The following is a 14,990-nucleotide window of genomic DNA, read 5'->3' on the forward strand; positions in this document are numbered from 1 at the left end:
GGGCCCGTGACGATGGTTTGGCCTGCTCCGCCACCGTCACGTGGGCTCCTCCTCTGTGACGTCGGCGCCTTCGCTGTAGCAAAGCTCGGCCTCTGGAATTCTGAGAACTAATTTGCTATTCGGTGACATAAGAGGGGGAGTGCGCTTTGCTTTCCCTGGGTCTGGGGCTAATTCCTCCTCTCTTACCCATAAACTCAGCAGATCGAGCTAAAGCACAAAAGGGAGCGAGAGGTTTGAACCACTGGAAAAAGTATGTTATATATAGTAGGGTTAGAGAGGCAAGTAAGAGAGAGAGAGAGAAAAAAACCAATAAACACCACAGCTCTTTCCAGCTAGAATATTAGGCACCACGAGAAAAATATTTGCCAAGCAGTTTTCGGTGGGTTCATTTGCTTTATTTTTATTTAGGACAGGGGTTTTTGCTGTCGTTCTGGGGTTTTTTCTTTCTGGTGTGGTGGCTTGGGATTTTTGGTTGCTGTATTTTGATGGTTTATGGATTTTTGCTTCTGATTTTTTGCCTTTTGCAAGTTTGTGGTGTTACGTAAATCATAGGATCGGCATCGGTTGGCTTTTTTTGTGCGTGCCTTTTCTTTCCCTATCTAATCCCTCAAGCGTTTTAAAGAAGATGTGTTATTTCAATACTAACACTGTTGAAAGAAGCTTAAATTTTTGGCCATATGTAACAATCCCAGCCCCCACTTTTTTTTTTTTTTCCTTTGGTGCAATTTTCTTTTTCCCCTTGGACTTTTGCTGAAGTGTCTCTCTCCTGCACTTGAGAGAAATGTTCAAAGGATTTGTTTTGGTTTGGTTTGTTTCTTTCCAGGACAGCAAGTGGTGGGTTTAATCTGTTATTGTTGACTCTTAGGAAATTTCTTGTTGCAAGAAACGTGTGTGTGTGTGTGTGTAGGGGGTGGGGGGTATGTGTGTGTGTTTTCTACAGAATTCTGTGAGCCACATACCTGTTTGTGTTTTGTTTTCTCTTAAGGTCTTGATATTTTTTTCGGGGCTCGTTTCAAGGTCATTGTAAAAAAATCTCTTCAGTCTGATCTCTTAAAGATCAGCCGGAGGGAATTCTAAAGGCCTGCCGTGCCAGTATCACAGATACTGCTTGTATTTAGAGCAGACTGCTACAACTACAACGCACTACACGCAGCACAGTCTTCTTAGCTTTGAAGCTGAGTTGGGGGTGGGGGGGAAGAGAAGAAGGGGAAAATCTTTCCTTCTCTTTTTCTCTATTACTTTCTTTTTAAAGGCTATTGCAGTGCAGAATCATTTCATTGTGGGTCCTAGTTTGTTTGTTCAGAGCTGCTAGTTTCCTTATTTAAATGTTGGTTGGGGTTTTTTCCCCTCCTACTCATCCCTGAATAAGAGAGACTCTTGTTTCTTTTATGTCTCTCTCTTAAAAGAAGGGTGTGAGGGGAAAATAATATTTCAGATTCCTCAAGAATTAGCCCAAAATGTTTGGACCAGAAGCAGCTTTCAAAGGTCAGGCTGTTCTGAGCCTTGGCTATAAGAGTCCTTCAAGTGACTTATTAAATTACAAATGAGTTCTTAAAGGTTCCACAAAATCTCGTCACTTGTTAATTTCTAATAAAGATATGTCCTAAAATAATCTACCTATCCCAACCCAAAATTTGGGTTTATAATGGAGGAGAGATCAGAGCTGTGAAAGATTGCTGTTTGCTGGGATATTTGGAAAATCTCTTTCATTGACAGTCCCATAAGAAGTTCCATCTATCACTGAAAATGTTGTTGGCAATGCACCCCACTACCCCACAACACACATACATTTTTAAAGGCTGTATTTTAGGTTTTAAAACCCGGAAAGGTGCAAAAAGGTTGATTATTTTCTACAAGGGCTGGAGCTTAGGAAACATGCGTTGAGTGTCTGTCCCTGTGAAATTTGAATATTTTAATACTTATTGACAGATGGATTACTGCAGCCTCTGCAGAAAAGCCTGTCTTGTGAAGGGTTTTTGAAAAATATACATCGGCCTAATCCTGTCACTGTTGTTGAAATGTACGTTTTACCCCCAAAGACACATGATATTGTCAAGTTCAGATTTATTCTGCCAGAAGGCAGACTATCTGCTTTTTCATTTGAGTCCCCTTCCTTCTCATTTTCAAAGAGATTAAAATGAATCCCACTGGATGCAAAATGACACCCCGACTTTGCGGAAGGGATTTTCCTTGTGTATTTATATGTGTGATAATTTTTTCTTTTATGAGCAATTAGCACTTTGGGATTTCTGAGATGTATCTATATGGTTTGGAATGTGAATTGTATGGCTCTGCCCTATTATTGGTCCTTCAAAAGATAACTTTTCTGGTTTTTGGTCACTTTTTTTTTTTTTTTTTTTTGGTCAAAACTGCTATTCAGCCTCATCCACCGCCCCCCGCAAACCTGAAACACACACAGCTTGTCCCTCCTGTGTTCCCTTTGCTACTCCAATCTTAGCCCCATGGGGGCGCTGCAGAGCAAAGGGAAATCTGCTCCCTAAGGCAGTAGTAGAACCAGTCAGAGTGGGGGCTGGGAAGGAATTCACCCTTCTCATACCTCAGCCCTCTTTAATTCTCTGCAGTGAGCCCCTAGAGGGATAACCCACCAGGCCTGGTTTATATATAATTAACCTCATCACCAGGGACCTCAGATCTTCCCAGCACATTATTTCTGGGACCAAGTGCCAGAGTGCCACATTTTCCTACTGCTTTTTGCCAAATCAATGTGTTTACACTGAAAGAAATTGACCAGAACAGAAGACCAGTTAGAAAGAAAGAGAAAATGATTATTGAAATTGTTCTAAAGATAGACACTTACTTTTCGGTGAGTCTCTTTTACTTTCAACTGAATGCATGGTGAGGAAAATTGTGCACCCGCCTCTCAATCTCTTTTCAATTCCTAGGAAAGTAACTTTGTCAAATATTATACCAGTTGAATTTCTTCCAGAATGTCATTTCTTCTTTCGTTCTTGACCTCTCCTCAGTAACCAGTTGGCATCACTATGTGGGCCTTTCTCACTCCTGCAGTGCCGTGTTATAGGATTAAAGAAAGGGCTGACTTGAATGTATTCTGATTCTTTTAAATCATTATTTTTCAATTCAAATTTCAAGAATCAAATTCTATCCTTAAGAAGCTCTAAAGAGTGATTCCATGTCCGGGGTCGTATGGATAATTCCTGCAGACTTGGGGGTACTACAAATCACCTAGTCCCATGATTTAATGGTTACTGGCTGTTAATACTCAGAATAGAGGACCAGGCCAACCTCTTTGCCTCGTGGACTGGGCATAAGAATAGGTCTCTGATCATTGCCGCTGGGTAAATATAAGCCTTATTACAAAATAAAATACCCTGGTCCTAATACTACATCTATTTAAGGAAAAGAACAGACTTCACATCCAATTCCTCCTTGCAAAACCTTCCCCACAATTCAGTCATAGCCGAAAAAGAACCTATCCTTGAAACAAACATGGTTCTGTCCTCTTTCTAAGGGGGCTCACAAGAGGAAGTTGTTTTCACCTATCAAGAACCTCTGGCACCTTGGTGGGTCTTTAAGATATCACATCACAGGACTATAGATTTTAAAGCTGGAAAGAAGTTTTCAAATCAATCACCTCCTCTAGGCTTTCTTCTTTCAGGATTACGGGCTGGGTCTTCACTAGGAGGATGTGTGACCCGAGGAACACAACTGAAAATGGGTCTGCATGATTTGCTGGCCCTCTGTCATTTTAGAGGATCAGGGTAACCTGACAACTTGAGTCTGTAGGTGGGTATCTTGTTTCCTTTTAGAACTGAGGAAAGCAAGGCTGCTGTGGTCTCTTTGTAAACTGTAAAACTCAGAGCTAACTCCAAGTCATGATGAGTTTTGATGGTCATTTGGGTTTATTTATGCCTCTCAGCTACACTGAAGTACTTGGCACTACTTTTGATAGATTTGGGAGATATTATCTATCAGACTTGTTAAATTTTACCTGTTCATTTTATTTCAAATCCTTCATTTAGAGCTGTTGTAAACAGGCTCCTTGTAGTATCTTTGGAGAAAGAAAGGCGTTTTTAACATAGCAAGAGGAGCAGAAAGTTTTGAGACATTAAAAAATAAATATAATTTCCAGCTACTACCTTCTGAAAAGGAAGTATCAATGTTTAATTTTCATCCATATGCTGCCCACTTTTAGCCTTTATTGTTCTGAGATTTTTTTTTTCTCCTTTAGAAATCTTTTCAGCCTAGCTCAGAGTTTACCCCCAAACACTAATTTTCCACACTTTTCTCACTTACTTAAAATGGAAATAAATATCAGGAGCTTAAAATAGAGAAGTGATGGGGGTTAAGGGGTGTGTAATGATTTGTTTATTGCATTCGATTGCTGTTTTGAATAGCAGAGTTTTCACTTCCTGTGAAACCTTAGCATGAAGGAAAGCAGCAGCTGGACTCTGAGAGGGATGAGGGAAGGAAAGCACTTCAGTGTTTGTAAACTCAGGGTGGCTGGTCCACCCGCTGCCGTTGCCGGGCTGCTGGCTGCTGTACTTAGCTGTCTCTACTACCTAAGGCTAGAAGTGGAAAAACTTGATTTGCGTGTTGTGCCTGCATTTTTTTTTTTTTTCTTCTCCACACCGCCCTCTTGTACACCTGACCATACAGAAGCCTATCTGAAGCCAGCTCCATGGCAGGGAGCGCTGGAGAGCGGAAGAATGTGCGGAGGGAGGGAGGGCTCGGTACTTTTCCATTCACATCTCCACAGTGGCTTTTCTTGTTTATTTCAACCTCCACCGGCAGAAATCTTTCAGCTGCCTTAAATTCGAGTCATTATACTGTTACCTGAGGCCAGACGACAGACACTTTGGTGCACGTTTCCTACATGTCAGTGTCTGTGTAACTTATGTACAAACAGAGGCACACACACACAAATGTAACTCCACAGGGACACAGTGTAGGGAGAAGGAAAAAAAACAACAAAACACTGTATTTGTTGCAAACACACACACACAGACGCGCACACACACACACACACACACACACACACCCTTGGTTTCTAATTACAGCTCTGCCTTAAACTCTTTATGGGACATTGAGCAAAGCCACTTGTGAGGACTCCGTTTCCTCAGCTGTGTGAAGGAATAGCCCGGATGATTTGCGGGATGGCTGCGCTTAGTTCTCTACCTTTACATTTCAATACGTATTTACAGAACTGTGCAAGAGGAGTGGAAAGGAGCTGTGTGTATATGTGTACCTGGGGCTAGGGAAGGAGTTAAAATGTAAACTTCTAAGTAAAGAAGGCAGTCCCAGAATCCTCACTCTATCAATTTTTAACCAATTGTAGACCAAAGTCTGGGATTTTGCTGAGTGGTTCAGAAGCCAATTGAAGATTTTAAACGTTAAGAGGTGGAGGAAGCAGGTTCTAAGAACTTGCACCTTTGATCTCCAGCATTCATAATGAAATGTGACAGTTCCCAAGTGTCTTTTCTGCCCTATATTTCCTTTTTTATTTTCCTTCTATTTGTTTTTGGAAACTGTCCCCATCAATGATAGGAAGGAGATGACATTTGTACACTGGGTAGTATGTGGATGTAAAAAACACATCATAACATTCAAGGGAAGGAAGAGAGGGAGAGAGAGAGTACGAGAGGGAGGGAGGGAGGAGAGAAGGAAGAGAAAAAGAAAGAAAAAAACCTAGAGAGAGATTCCTGGTAAGAAACATAGAGGTGGCTCAGCCATCACTGCATTAAAGGTAATTATTTGAAGTCAGAGGAAATAACAGATGAGGAGTTTTCCCTTACCAAAGGAAAAAAAAGAGAAAGAAGTTTTGATATATCAGAACGTGAAACCAATGAGATACTTTCCATCAATATTTCTTACCCTTTTTTGATCTTCATTCTTTAAAAAGAAAGGTCTAAAGTTTCTCAGGCCCAATTGTCTAGACGATCTAAAGCCTTTAACAGGCTTTGGCATTCCCAAAAAATAATAAAATGACTCTGATTTATCAGCAGCGACCTCCCCACCCCCATTCCTCCACTGGTTTAGACTTTCTGGAATATTAGGCCTGTATACAAAGACTGGGGGAGCCAATTGTATTCCCCCAGCATAAGACTATTGAAAATTACAGTGTGCTAGAACTGGGAGGGTCTTTAACCATTATCCAGTCTGATGTTCCTGATTTTATATCATTGGAAATTGAGGTCCAGACAGAATCCACTTGCTATATATGCGATAACACTAACATAGCTGGATTCGGAACTTTCAGGCCCTAGTTCTAAATCCAGTATGCTTTTCTTATGGCATATTATGGAAAGAGGGTATGGGGTTGGCAGCCTTGCAAAAGCCATTTGTTGTGGCTGCACATTCAAAGAAGGCCTCAAATTTGGACTTCTAGGCCAGACACAATGACACAACTGTAATCCCAATACTTTGTGAGGCTGAGGTGGGAAGATCACTCGAGACCAGGGGTTCAAGACCAGCTTGGGCAACATATGAGACCTTGTCTCTAAAAAAATGGAAAAAAAAAAAATAGCCAGGCATGATGGCACACACTTGTAGTGCTAGCCACTTGGGAGGCTGAGGCAGGAGGATTGCTTGAACCCAGGAGTTTGAGGCTGCAGTGAGCTATGATGGCACCACTCTAGCCTGGGCCACAGAGTAAGATCCTGTCTCTAAATAAATAAATAAATAAAATTAGACTTTTGATATTATCTCCACTGAGACTATACCTGTCTCTTTCAATCCTAACAGGACTGAAAGAAGATGACCGTCATATGCAAGTTTTGTGTGTGGATTCCAGTGTAGGACCACAGGCTCCTATGACACCATGATTGAATGCTGTTAATAAATATATGATTGTTTTATGCATAGTGCAATTGTATTGTAGTTGTGTGTGTGCTGGTGTTAAAAATATAAGATTTAAAATATATTTGTCCTAGAAGCAGTGACAAGCAACAAGCACACCTGGTGCTCAGATCTCAGTTTTGTTTCATTTTTGTGTTTGTTTTTGTTTTTGACACAGAGTCTCACTCTGTTGCCCAAGCTGGAGTGCAGTGGCACGATCGTGGCCCACTGTAGCCTCTGCCTCCCAGGTTCAAGCAATTCTCCTGCCTCAACCTCCTGAGTAGCTGGGATTACAGCTATGCGCCACCACACACGACTAGTTTTTATATTTTCAGTAGAGACGGGGTTTTGTCATGTTGGCCAGGCTGGTCTCAGTTTTAATGCCATTTCTCAGCAGCTGGAACCAAGTCTTCTTGGAGAAATGGTTGAGTCTAAAACTGCGGCAGGAAATACACAAATGAGAATGGAAGTTCTTGTAGCACCTTAAAGTAAGGAATTATTCAAAAACAAAACTATATTGGTGAGGGATATTTCAAAAAGACACAGGAGCCATTTGAAGAGCTCCCAGTAGCCAAAGCTGAAACAATTTGAGCAACAAAATAGAATAGTATTTTGCATTATAACCCAAAGTCTAAAATAAATATTAATGAGTCCAGGGCCGGGTGCAGTGGCTCACACCTGTAATCCCAGCACTTTGGGAGGCCAAGGTGGGCAGATCACTTGATGTCAGGAGTCTGAGACCAGTCTGGCCAACGTGGTGAAACCCTGTCTCTGCTAAAAACACAAAAATTAGCTAGGCATGGTGTTGTGTGCCTGTAATCCCAGCTACTCGGGAGGCTGAGACAGGAGAATCCCTTGAACCCAGGAAGTGGAGGTTCAGTGAGCTGAGATTGCACCACTGCACTCCACCAACCTGGGCAACAGAGTGAGGCTCTGTCTCAAAAAGAAAAGAAAAAAAAAAAAAAGAAAAGAAAAAATGTAATGAGTCCATACTAATATAAGTAAAGTATTAAGTAAATTAATAAACTAGAGAGAAAAGGCAAACATCCCTTAATTCCAAATGTATTTATACAGATGTGCACAGGGATTCCAAATAATTTATGGGCATGTGCTGGCCTTAAGGAGAAACATAAACCCCTACTCTTTAATTGTAGGCTGTAGGTAGTAACTTCCTTCCGGGGAGTGCATTCCGTATGGAAAGGTAGTCAGAGGAAAAAAATAGGAGAAACCTGACAAACACTGTCTCAGCCAGGGGATCAAGACCAACATCGACAATGATAAATCATCTTGATAGTGTATACTCTTGATATGTCGTGATGAAAATGATTCTTTCTCTTTGTGGTCCTGCTCTCATAATACTAGTCTGATCATAAGAAAAACATCAGACAAATTCTAGTAGAGGGGTGTCCTACAAAAAACCAGTAATCCTCAAACCCATCAAGGTCATCAGAAACAAGGAAAGTCTGAGAAATTGTCACAGACAAGGATTAGCATAAGGAGACATGACAACTTAATGTAATGTCGAGTCTTAGATGGAATCATTGGCCGCAAAAAGACGTAACACATAAGATAAACCTAAACAAATCTGAATCAATGATGAACTTTAGTTAATAATAATGTACCAATATTGTTTCACTGTTACACGTGTACCATATAATGTATTCTGTTAATCACAGGGGGAACTGGGCACAGGGTTATTCTCTGCACTATCTGCTCAATTTTTCTGTTAATTGAAACATGTTCTTAAAAATTAAGTCTATTATCATGAGGAGATATCTGTATCTATATATCATATCTGTATATCATATAGATAGATATATAGAAACATATATCATATAGAGATATATACACACGTGGAGGAGATACATGTGTGTGTGTATATATATATAAATATATATTCAATACCAGAAACTTCCAAAAAGTGACCCAGATCTCTCCTGAAATCTGGGAGATCCTGCTTCTCACTCATTTTCCTAGAATAGAGTCAGAGAAATGGAGCACCTCATTTATTCTTTTAGTTTACTAATTTACTCAATTTCTGTATGCCACCATCTGGATACCCATCAGGAGAACATTAGGGAGGCACCAAAGGCCGAATGTTGTTGTTTGGGTAGATGCCTCAAGCCACTTCATGGACCCCCATATTCAAAATTTCTCTGTGGAAACCCGCTAAGGAAACAGTGTTCTCAAAGATCTTGTCATCAGTTTATACGGGGCATATAGAACTTAGAGATTCATTCATGAAGTTGGGGGAGCCCCAGGAGACCCCAAGAGTGTCTGCTATTTCATTGCACAATTCCAATAGAACTGTGGATCTCATCAGAGTTGTGAGTCTGGGTGTCTACAGAGGAGAAGCACCTATCAGACCCCTTAACCCTATGAGTTTGTCTGCATTATCTGAGTACAACCCAATACTCTAAATTCTGAAAGCATCTATCTTCACCTTTCAGCTTACCAGTTCTACAGTTGAGAAAGGTCCTGAGAGGAAAACAATTTGCAAAGACCACTTAACAAGTAAGTGGTGGAGTTGATTCCCATCACCAGTTCACCCAGAATCATTTATTTTGTTGCAGTATCCACTTTGGTAAACTGAAGCCTGTTATTGTATTAATGTACATTATGACTTCGAAAATGCTTTTTAAATCTCTAACCAATTGTCAGTTATCAATGGCTTTTACTTCTAATGTTGCACTTGAGTTTTAAGTGTCTCTTCTCTTCTTCCCTTCATGTTTTCTGACATCTATCGGCCTCTCTGCCAAGTAGTTATAAGGTCTTTGAACTAACACTTATATTCACTGTGAAAGCCAACATTTAAATAACTCTTGGTGAAGTGCAGTGAGACTAGGTCCTACTGTGTTGATTAGTATGACTCTTTTTCAGATATATTGGCTACATATACCAAGAATCATAAATATAGTCAGACCCTTTGACCCAGAGATTCCACTTCTAGGAATCTATCTTTAATGCATAATTCAACATACAGGAAAAATCAATGAATGAGTATATGCATCCTAGCGCTGTATCTAAGAACAAAAAATTTGAACAAAGAGCAAAGCGTTTGAACAACCTACATAACCTATCATGACTAGGCTGGAAGAAAGAGTGTTGGGTGAAGAATGATTAAGTAAATTACAATACAACTAATTTCAAAAACTTAGAATTGAAAAATACTTACGGTAATATGTAAAGTGGAAAGAAGTAGAATATGTATATAGAGATATATGCATATTATATATCTATATAATATTTGTATACAGTGTATTCACAGCAATTTTAAAAAATATACTCTTAGTAGAAAATAGACTAGATGTAAATAATAGTACACAATTGACAAGAATATTTTCAGTAGCTCTCTTAGAGTAGCAGGATTATGAACGCTTTTCTCATCTTTACTCTTTTCTTTATGTTCCACAACGCTTAATATCTATTATCTATCTATCATCTATCTATTATCTATCATCTATCTATCTGTTGTCTATCATCTATCTATCATCTATCTATCTATCTATCTATCTATCTATCTATCTATCTATCTATCCCACAAACAGACACTCAAGAAATAAAAAGCCCTAATTGAAGTATTTTAAATGCAAACAATTAGTCCCCTTATTCACAGGTTTGAATATCTGACTTAAAGTTGAAACCACCTACATCTTTAGGGACCACAGCAAAAGTGAAAAGTATCCACACACTCTTGGAGAAGGCCTTTCACTTTAGGAGACATTTGTCTCCATGCCAACAAAATGTCACCCTTTCTGAACACATTGACCAGAATGAGATGCAGTAGGCTCTGTAGGTCTCACACCCTTGATCATACTGTGATTATCTTGTTTGTTGGTGTTTCATGGCATTTGCAAATGTTAAAGGTTTTCCTGGTTATTATATGAGGCCACTCATGAGCTCTCCTTATAGATAGGACTTTTGGGGGCTATAGGTGACTTTTTAACATTTTTATAATGTTTGGTCTGTGAATGCTGAGGAAAAAATTTCAAGTGAACTATCTCAATGTTTTGTTCATCAGAGAATCACAGAGCTGATAAGAAGACCCATTCATTGTGTCTCTGGTCTTAAAGAAGGGCATGAGGGTAGACATCAGAATTTAAAGGCTATGGTAAAAGAAAAGCATGAGCAAAAAAAAGAGAAAGAAAAGAAAGGAAAAGAAAAGAAGAGGGGAGGGAAAGAGAGGAGAGGGGAGGGGAGGGGAAGAGAGGAGAGGAGAGGAGAGGGCAAAAGAATCTAAGGGCGAGGGTAAGAAGCATATGGGCCTGATAAGGCCCTTCTCCCTTCAACTGCTGATGAGATTCTCCATGCTCAGTTCATTCTCTTCACTCTCACATTCACTCCTTCAAACAACATGCGTTTCACTGACTGTTTCTTATGAGGTGGACACTGTGCTAGATGCTAGTGAAACAAATATGAATAAAATACGGGGCCCTGACTCCACAGGGCACATAGTCTACTGATGAAACAACAGCCCAGAAAGGTTCTGAAACTTGCTTTAGGTTATGCAAAAGATAGTCCTTGAACCAGGACTGACCTCCAAATGTCCGGATTCTGCTCCCAGTAAATCTCTATAGCCTCTTCTCAGAGGCTGTTCCCTGACCCCAATCCCCCGTCAGGGTGAGACATTGAGTCCTTCCCTGTGCGGGTTCAGCCACTTGGAGTGGTTCATCTAGTATTTATTGGAATGATGGATAACCCAGCCACGTCAACATACCATTGAATGACAACCAGCACCTAATGCAGGAAGATCTGCAAAAGCCCGGGACACAATAGAACCTTAGCTTTCTCTACACCACCATCACCATGTTGTCTCAGCCTTCAGGCCAGAGCCTTACTACAAGAATGATCATTCCCCCACTGAGACTAGAGCCCTGTATTGGACTACAGGCCTGTACTCTTGCTTAACTTTTGTCAGCCCTCTCATTGAAGAGCCTGGATCCTGATTTTGATAGCTTTTTGCATTTGGTACCCATCACGTTCTACCGTGAACAGACAGATCACCCAGCATTATGCTATTCCAAAGCCAACCTCAATTAATGTCCACAGTCTGGACTCCAGAAACAAACACCACCCCTAGCAGGGACTTGACCTGATGCCTACTCAGCTAAGACCAAGTTCACCTCAGCCCTCTGGGCATTCCAGACCTTTGGGTGATAGAATGACAGCAGGTGATATCTCCAGGTGCCAGCTCTGCACCCAGCCCAATTTCCACAGCATCCTAGTTTCCATGGCCCATCCTGCCTCAGGGTTGGGTCTGTCTGCCAGAAGTTGTAACCACTTATTTTCTGTGGCCAGGCAAGGGCAAGACGACATAATGGCACATGCATAATGCCACCAGACAAGATTTTAGAAATGTTACAATTAGCTGAAGTCCAGCAGCTTTCAATGTCTAAACATCAGGTTGTTCAGACCAACCTTGCCCTTTGGGGGCACTGGCACTAAAATGCCAGCAAATTGCTCAGTAGAAAATGGGACAGAAAAAATATTAGTAATGATGCTAATGAAGGCCACAATTTGGGAAGGCATATGAAGAAGACTTGATGATTTGGTGATGAATCAATCAAGCCCTTCAGGTCCTCTGGCTTCTTTCCAATCTTATCTCCTACCACCACAATTTTCTACACCAGATTCCTCAGCATTTTCCAAGGATCCATGCACTTTCCTCCCTCCACACCCAAGCCTTGCTCTCTGCCTTTCTTTGCGAAGCTATAAGCTCCTCAGGGACAGAGGTACTTTGTTTTCGTTTTCATAGAATTGTGTTCAGTACATGGTGCTCACTTAGAAAATGTCGATTCAATTAAAGTAGGTAAAACTGAAATAGAATTCAATGTGGGATCTGAGAATCTGGGTTTCAGTTTAATCTTCACAACTGACTAACTCCTGTGGGTCTCAGTTTCTTGTTCTCTAAAATGGCAATTTCTATAAAGGGAGTACATTGTAGGATTTTCATGGGAATCAAGCACAAGGGAGGAGAAAGTACTTTGAAAATCATAATGCACAGTTCTAAGTGACTGATGAATGGACTAATGAGTGAACGATTGTAGTTAAGTGAAGCCATCAGGTTATTAAGTAACAGATTCTGAGGCTTGGATTGTATCGGCAGAACAATGTATTTAAACTGTCCTGTCTTGACTTTGTAACCATCCTCAAATACAATTATTTCACTTCCCAAATCTTTTAACCCTTTAAGTATAGGAAGGCATATATTGCTACTAAGGATTCATACTGATCCAAAGAGAATAAAAAAAAAAAAAAAAAAAAAAAACCACCAGAAAGCCTTCTTGTTCTTGAAATGCAGAATTGGAAATGAACCATTTCCCAGTAGTGGGAACTGAAATCCAGTATTAGATCCTCCTTTTTGGTACCTTCTTCCTCTTTCTTCCCCCTCTTTTTACCTTAGTTCCTCCCCATCCCTCTCCTGTACCCAAATGGAAAAAAATCAGTTGTTATGAGCTAACTTCAGTCTTAGATAAAGGTATAAGCAAAAGTCAAATGTATTAGGGCTGTTTTCTAAGATCAACAAGGTGGTTATTTATAAATTGTTTAAGCAATTGAGTTGATGAGTGAGCTATCAAAACAAAGAGTTAGGTAATTTCTTATCAGAAGCCTAAATGACAGGAAATGCCCTGGTCCTGCTAAGAGAATTCCTAAATCAATCATTCCAACCTCTGCAAAAAATGCAGAGTGGATCCCATAAATGTCAAGGTGAATATAAGAAGGGATTAGGAGCAAGCTGGTTTTGACAGGAATGAAATAAAATATGAGCACCAGCTGGACAATGGTGGCTCATGCCTGTAGTTCTAGTGACTCAGGAGACTGAGATGGGAGGCCTCTTGAGACCTGAAGTTCAAGGCTGCCATGAGCTATGATCATGCCACTGCACTTCAGCCTGAATGACAGAATGAAACCCTGTCTTCAAACAATGACAGGAAACCCAAAATGATGAGTATAGGGACTGAAGAGAAGTAGTAAGGACTTTTCATTCCAGTAACTGAATCAGGCAACCAACAGGCAGATGAAGCAACAGACATTTATTAGTGTTTTAAGGAAAAAAAAAATAAGAAAAACTACTCAAAAACCCATTTCCTACTTCGTGTAGTCTATAACAGTAGGTAACTAAGTGGAATAAGAAGTCCAGTAGACTCAACAGGAATAGGTGCATGACAGCTTCCAAAGAGACCAGGCATGGCGGGTGGCAGTAGCACAGGAAAACTCCTGGAATCAGGAACTGTCTGCTCATACTTGCCAGTTTTGCCAGCACCAAGGCCATGCTTATTTATTTTTGGATTCCTAGAGGTAGGAGGGAGAGAATGCTGATGTATATGGCATAAAAACTGCAATCTTAAAGATTAAAATAAATTAATGAAAAAATATTTAAATAAACATAAAAATTCCAAAGTGGATGAGCTGGGACAAAATCAGGAATCCTGGGCAATGTTCATGCTGAGCGAGGCTAGGTACCTCCCCCATATGGTTTCTTTCTTTCTTTCTTTCTTTCTTTTTTTTTTTTTTTTTTTTCCTTTTTCCACCCATTCTGTTCCCAACACCTCTCACCCAAACATACCTGTGGAAGCCACATTCCTTCACAAAGCTAAATATAGCTGAGCGGAGCAAAGCACAAGGGACATCATACCAAACTTCCCTACTCAACCCTGAAAACTGGGAAGGTTCAGTAAGAGAATGGAGGACTGCTACAAGATACTAGAAGCTAAGAACTGAAAAAGTTAGAGAAATGGGACATAGTCAACTATATTTCCTCATTCATCGCCCACCTGGTTGCACTTTTTCAGCACGGAATAAACATATATTCATATCATTAGATCTTACTAATATATAGGCAAAAAGGTTATAAACTTAACTACCGATCATGAATTGAGCACCTACTCTATGCTAAGCACTGGGCTAGACTTTGCAGATGCAAAGAACAATGGAGCCCCATTCCTAGGGGAGCTCAGAGTCTAGTTGAGTAGACAAGCATTGCATAAGCAAATCCACAGTTGAGTATTTTATTATGAAGTATGATAACTGAGATACAGGAAATCGGGTGCTATAAGATGGGGGAAGGGCTGGGCATAATGTCTCACACCCATAATTCCAGCACTTTGGGAGGCTGAGGCAGGCGGATCACCTGAGGTCAGGAGATTGAGACCATCCTGGCCAATATGGTGAAA

General features: G+C 40.4%; 1 long non-coding RNA gene across 1 annotated transcript; it reads left to right on the plus strand.

Moving 5' to 3' along the window:
- The first annotated feature begins 108 nt into the window (after positions 1–108).
- LOC111544276 lies at positions 109–6,848 on the plus strand. The gene is made up of 2 exons (XR_002732094.1): positions 109–379; positions 6,724–6,848. It is a non-coding gene; the product is annotated as an uncharacterized LOC111544276 (long non-coding RNA).
- The last annotated feature ends 8,142 nt before the right edge of the window (positions 6,849–14,990 follow it).

This window comes from Piliocolobus tephrosceles, chromosome 2 (genome assembly GCF_002776525.5).
Source record: "Piliocolobus tephrosceles isolate RC106 chromosome 2, ASM277652v3, whole genome shotgun sequence".
NCBI classification, from domain to species: domain Eukaryota; kingdom Metazoa; phylum Chordata; class Mammalia; order Primates; family Cercopithecidae; genus Piliocolobus; species Piliocolobus tephrosceles.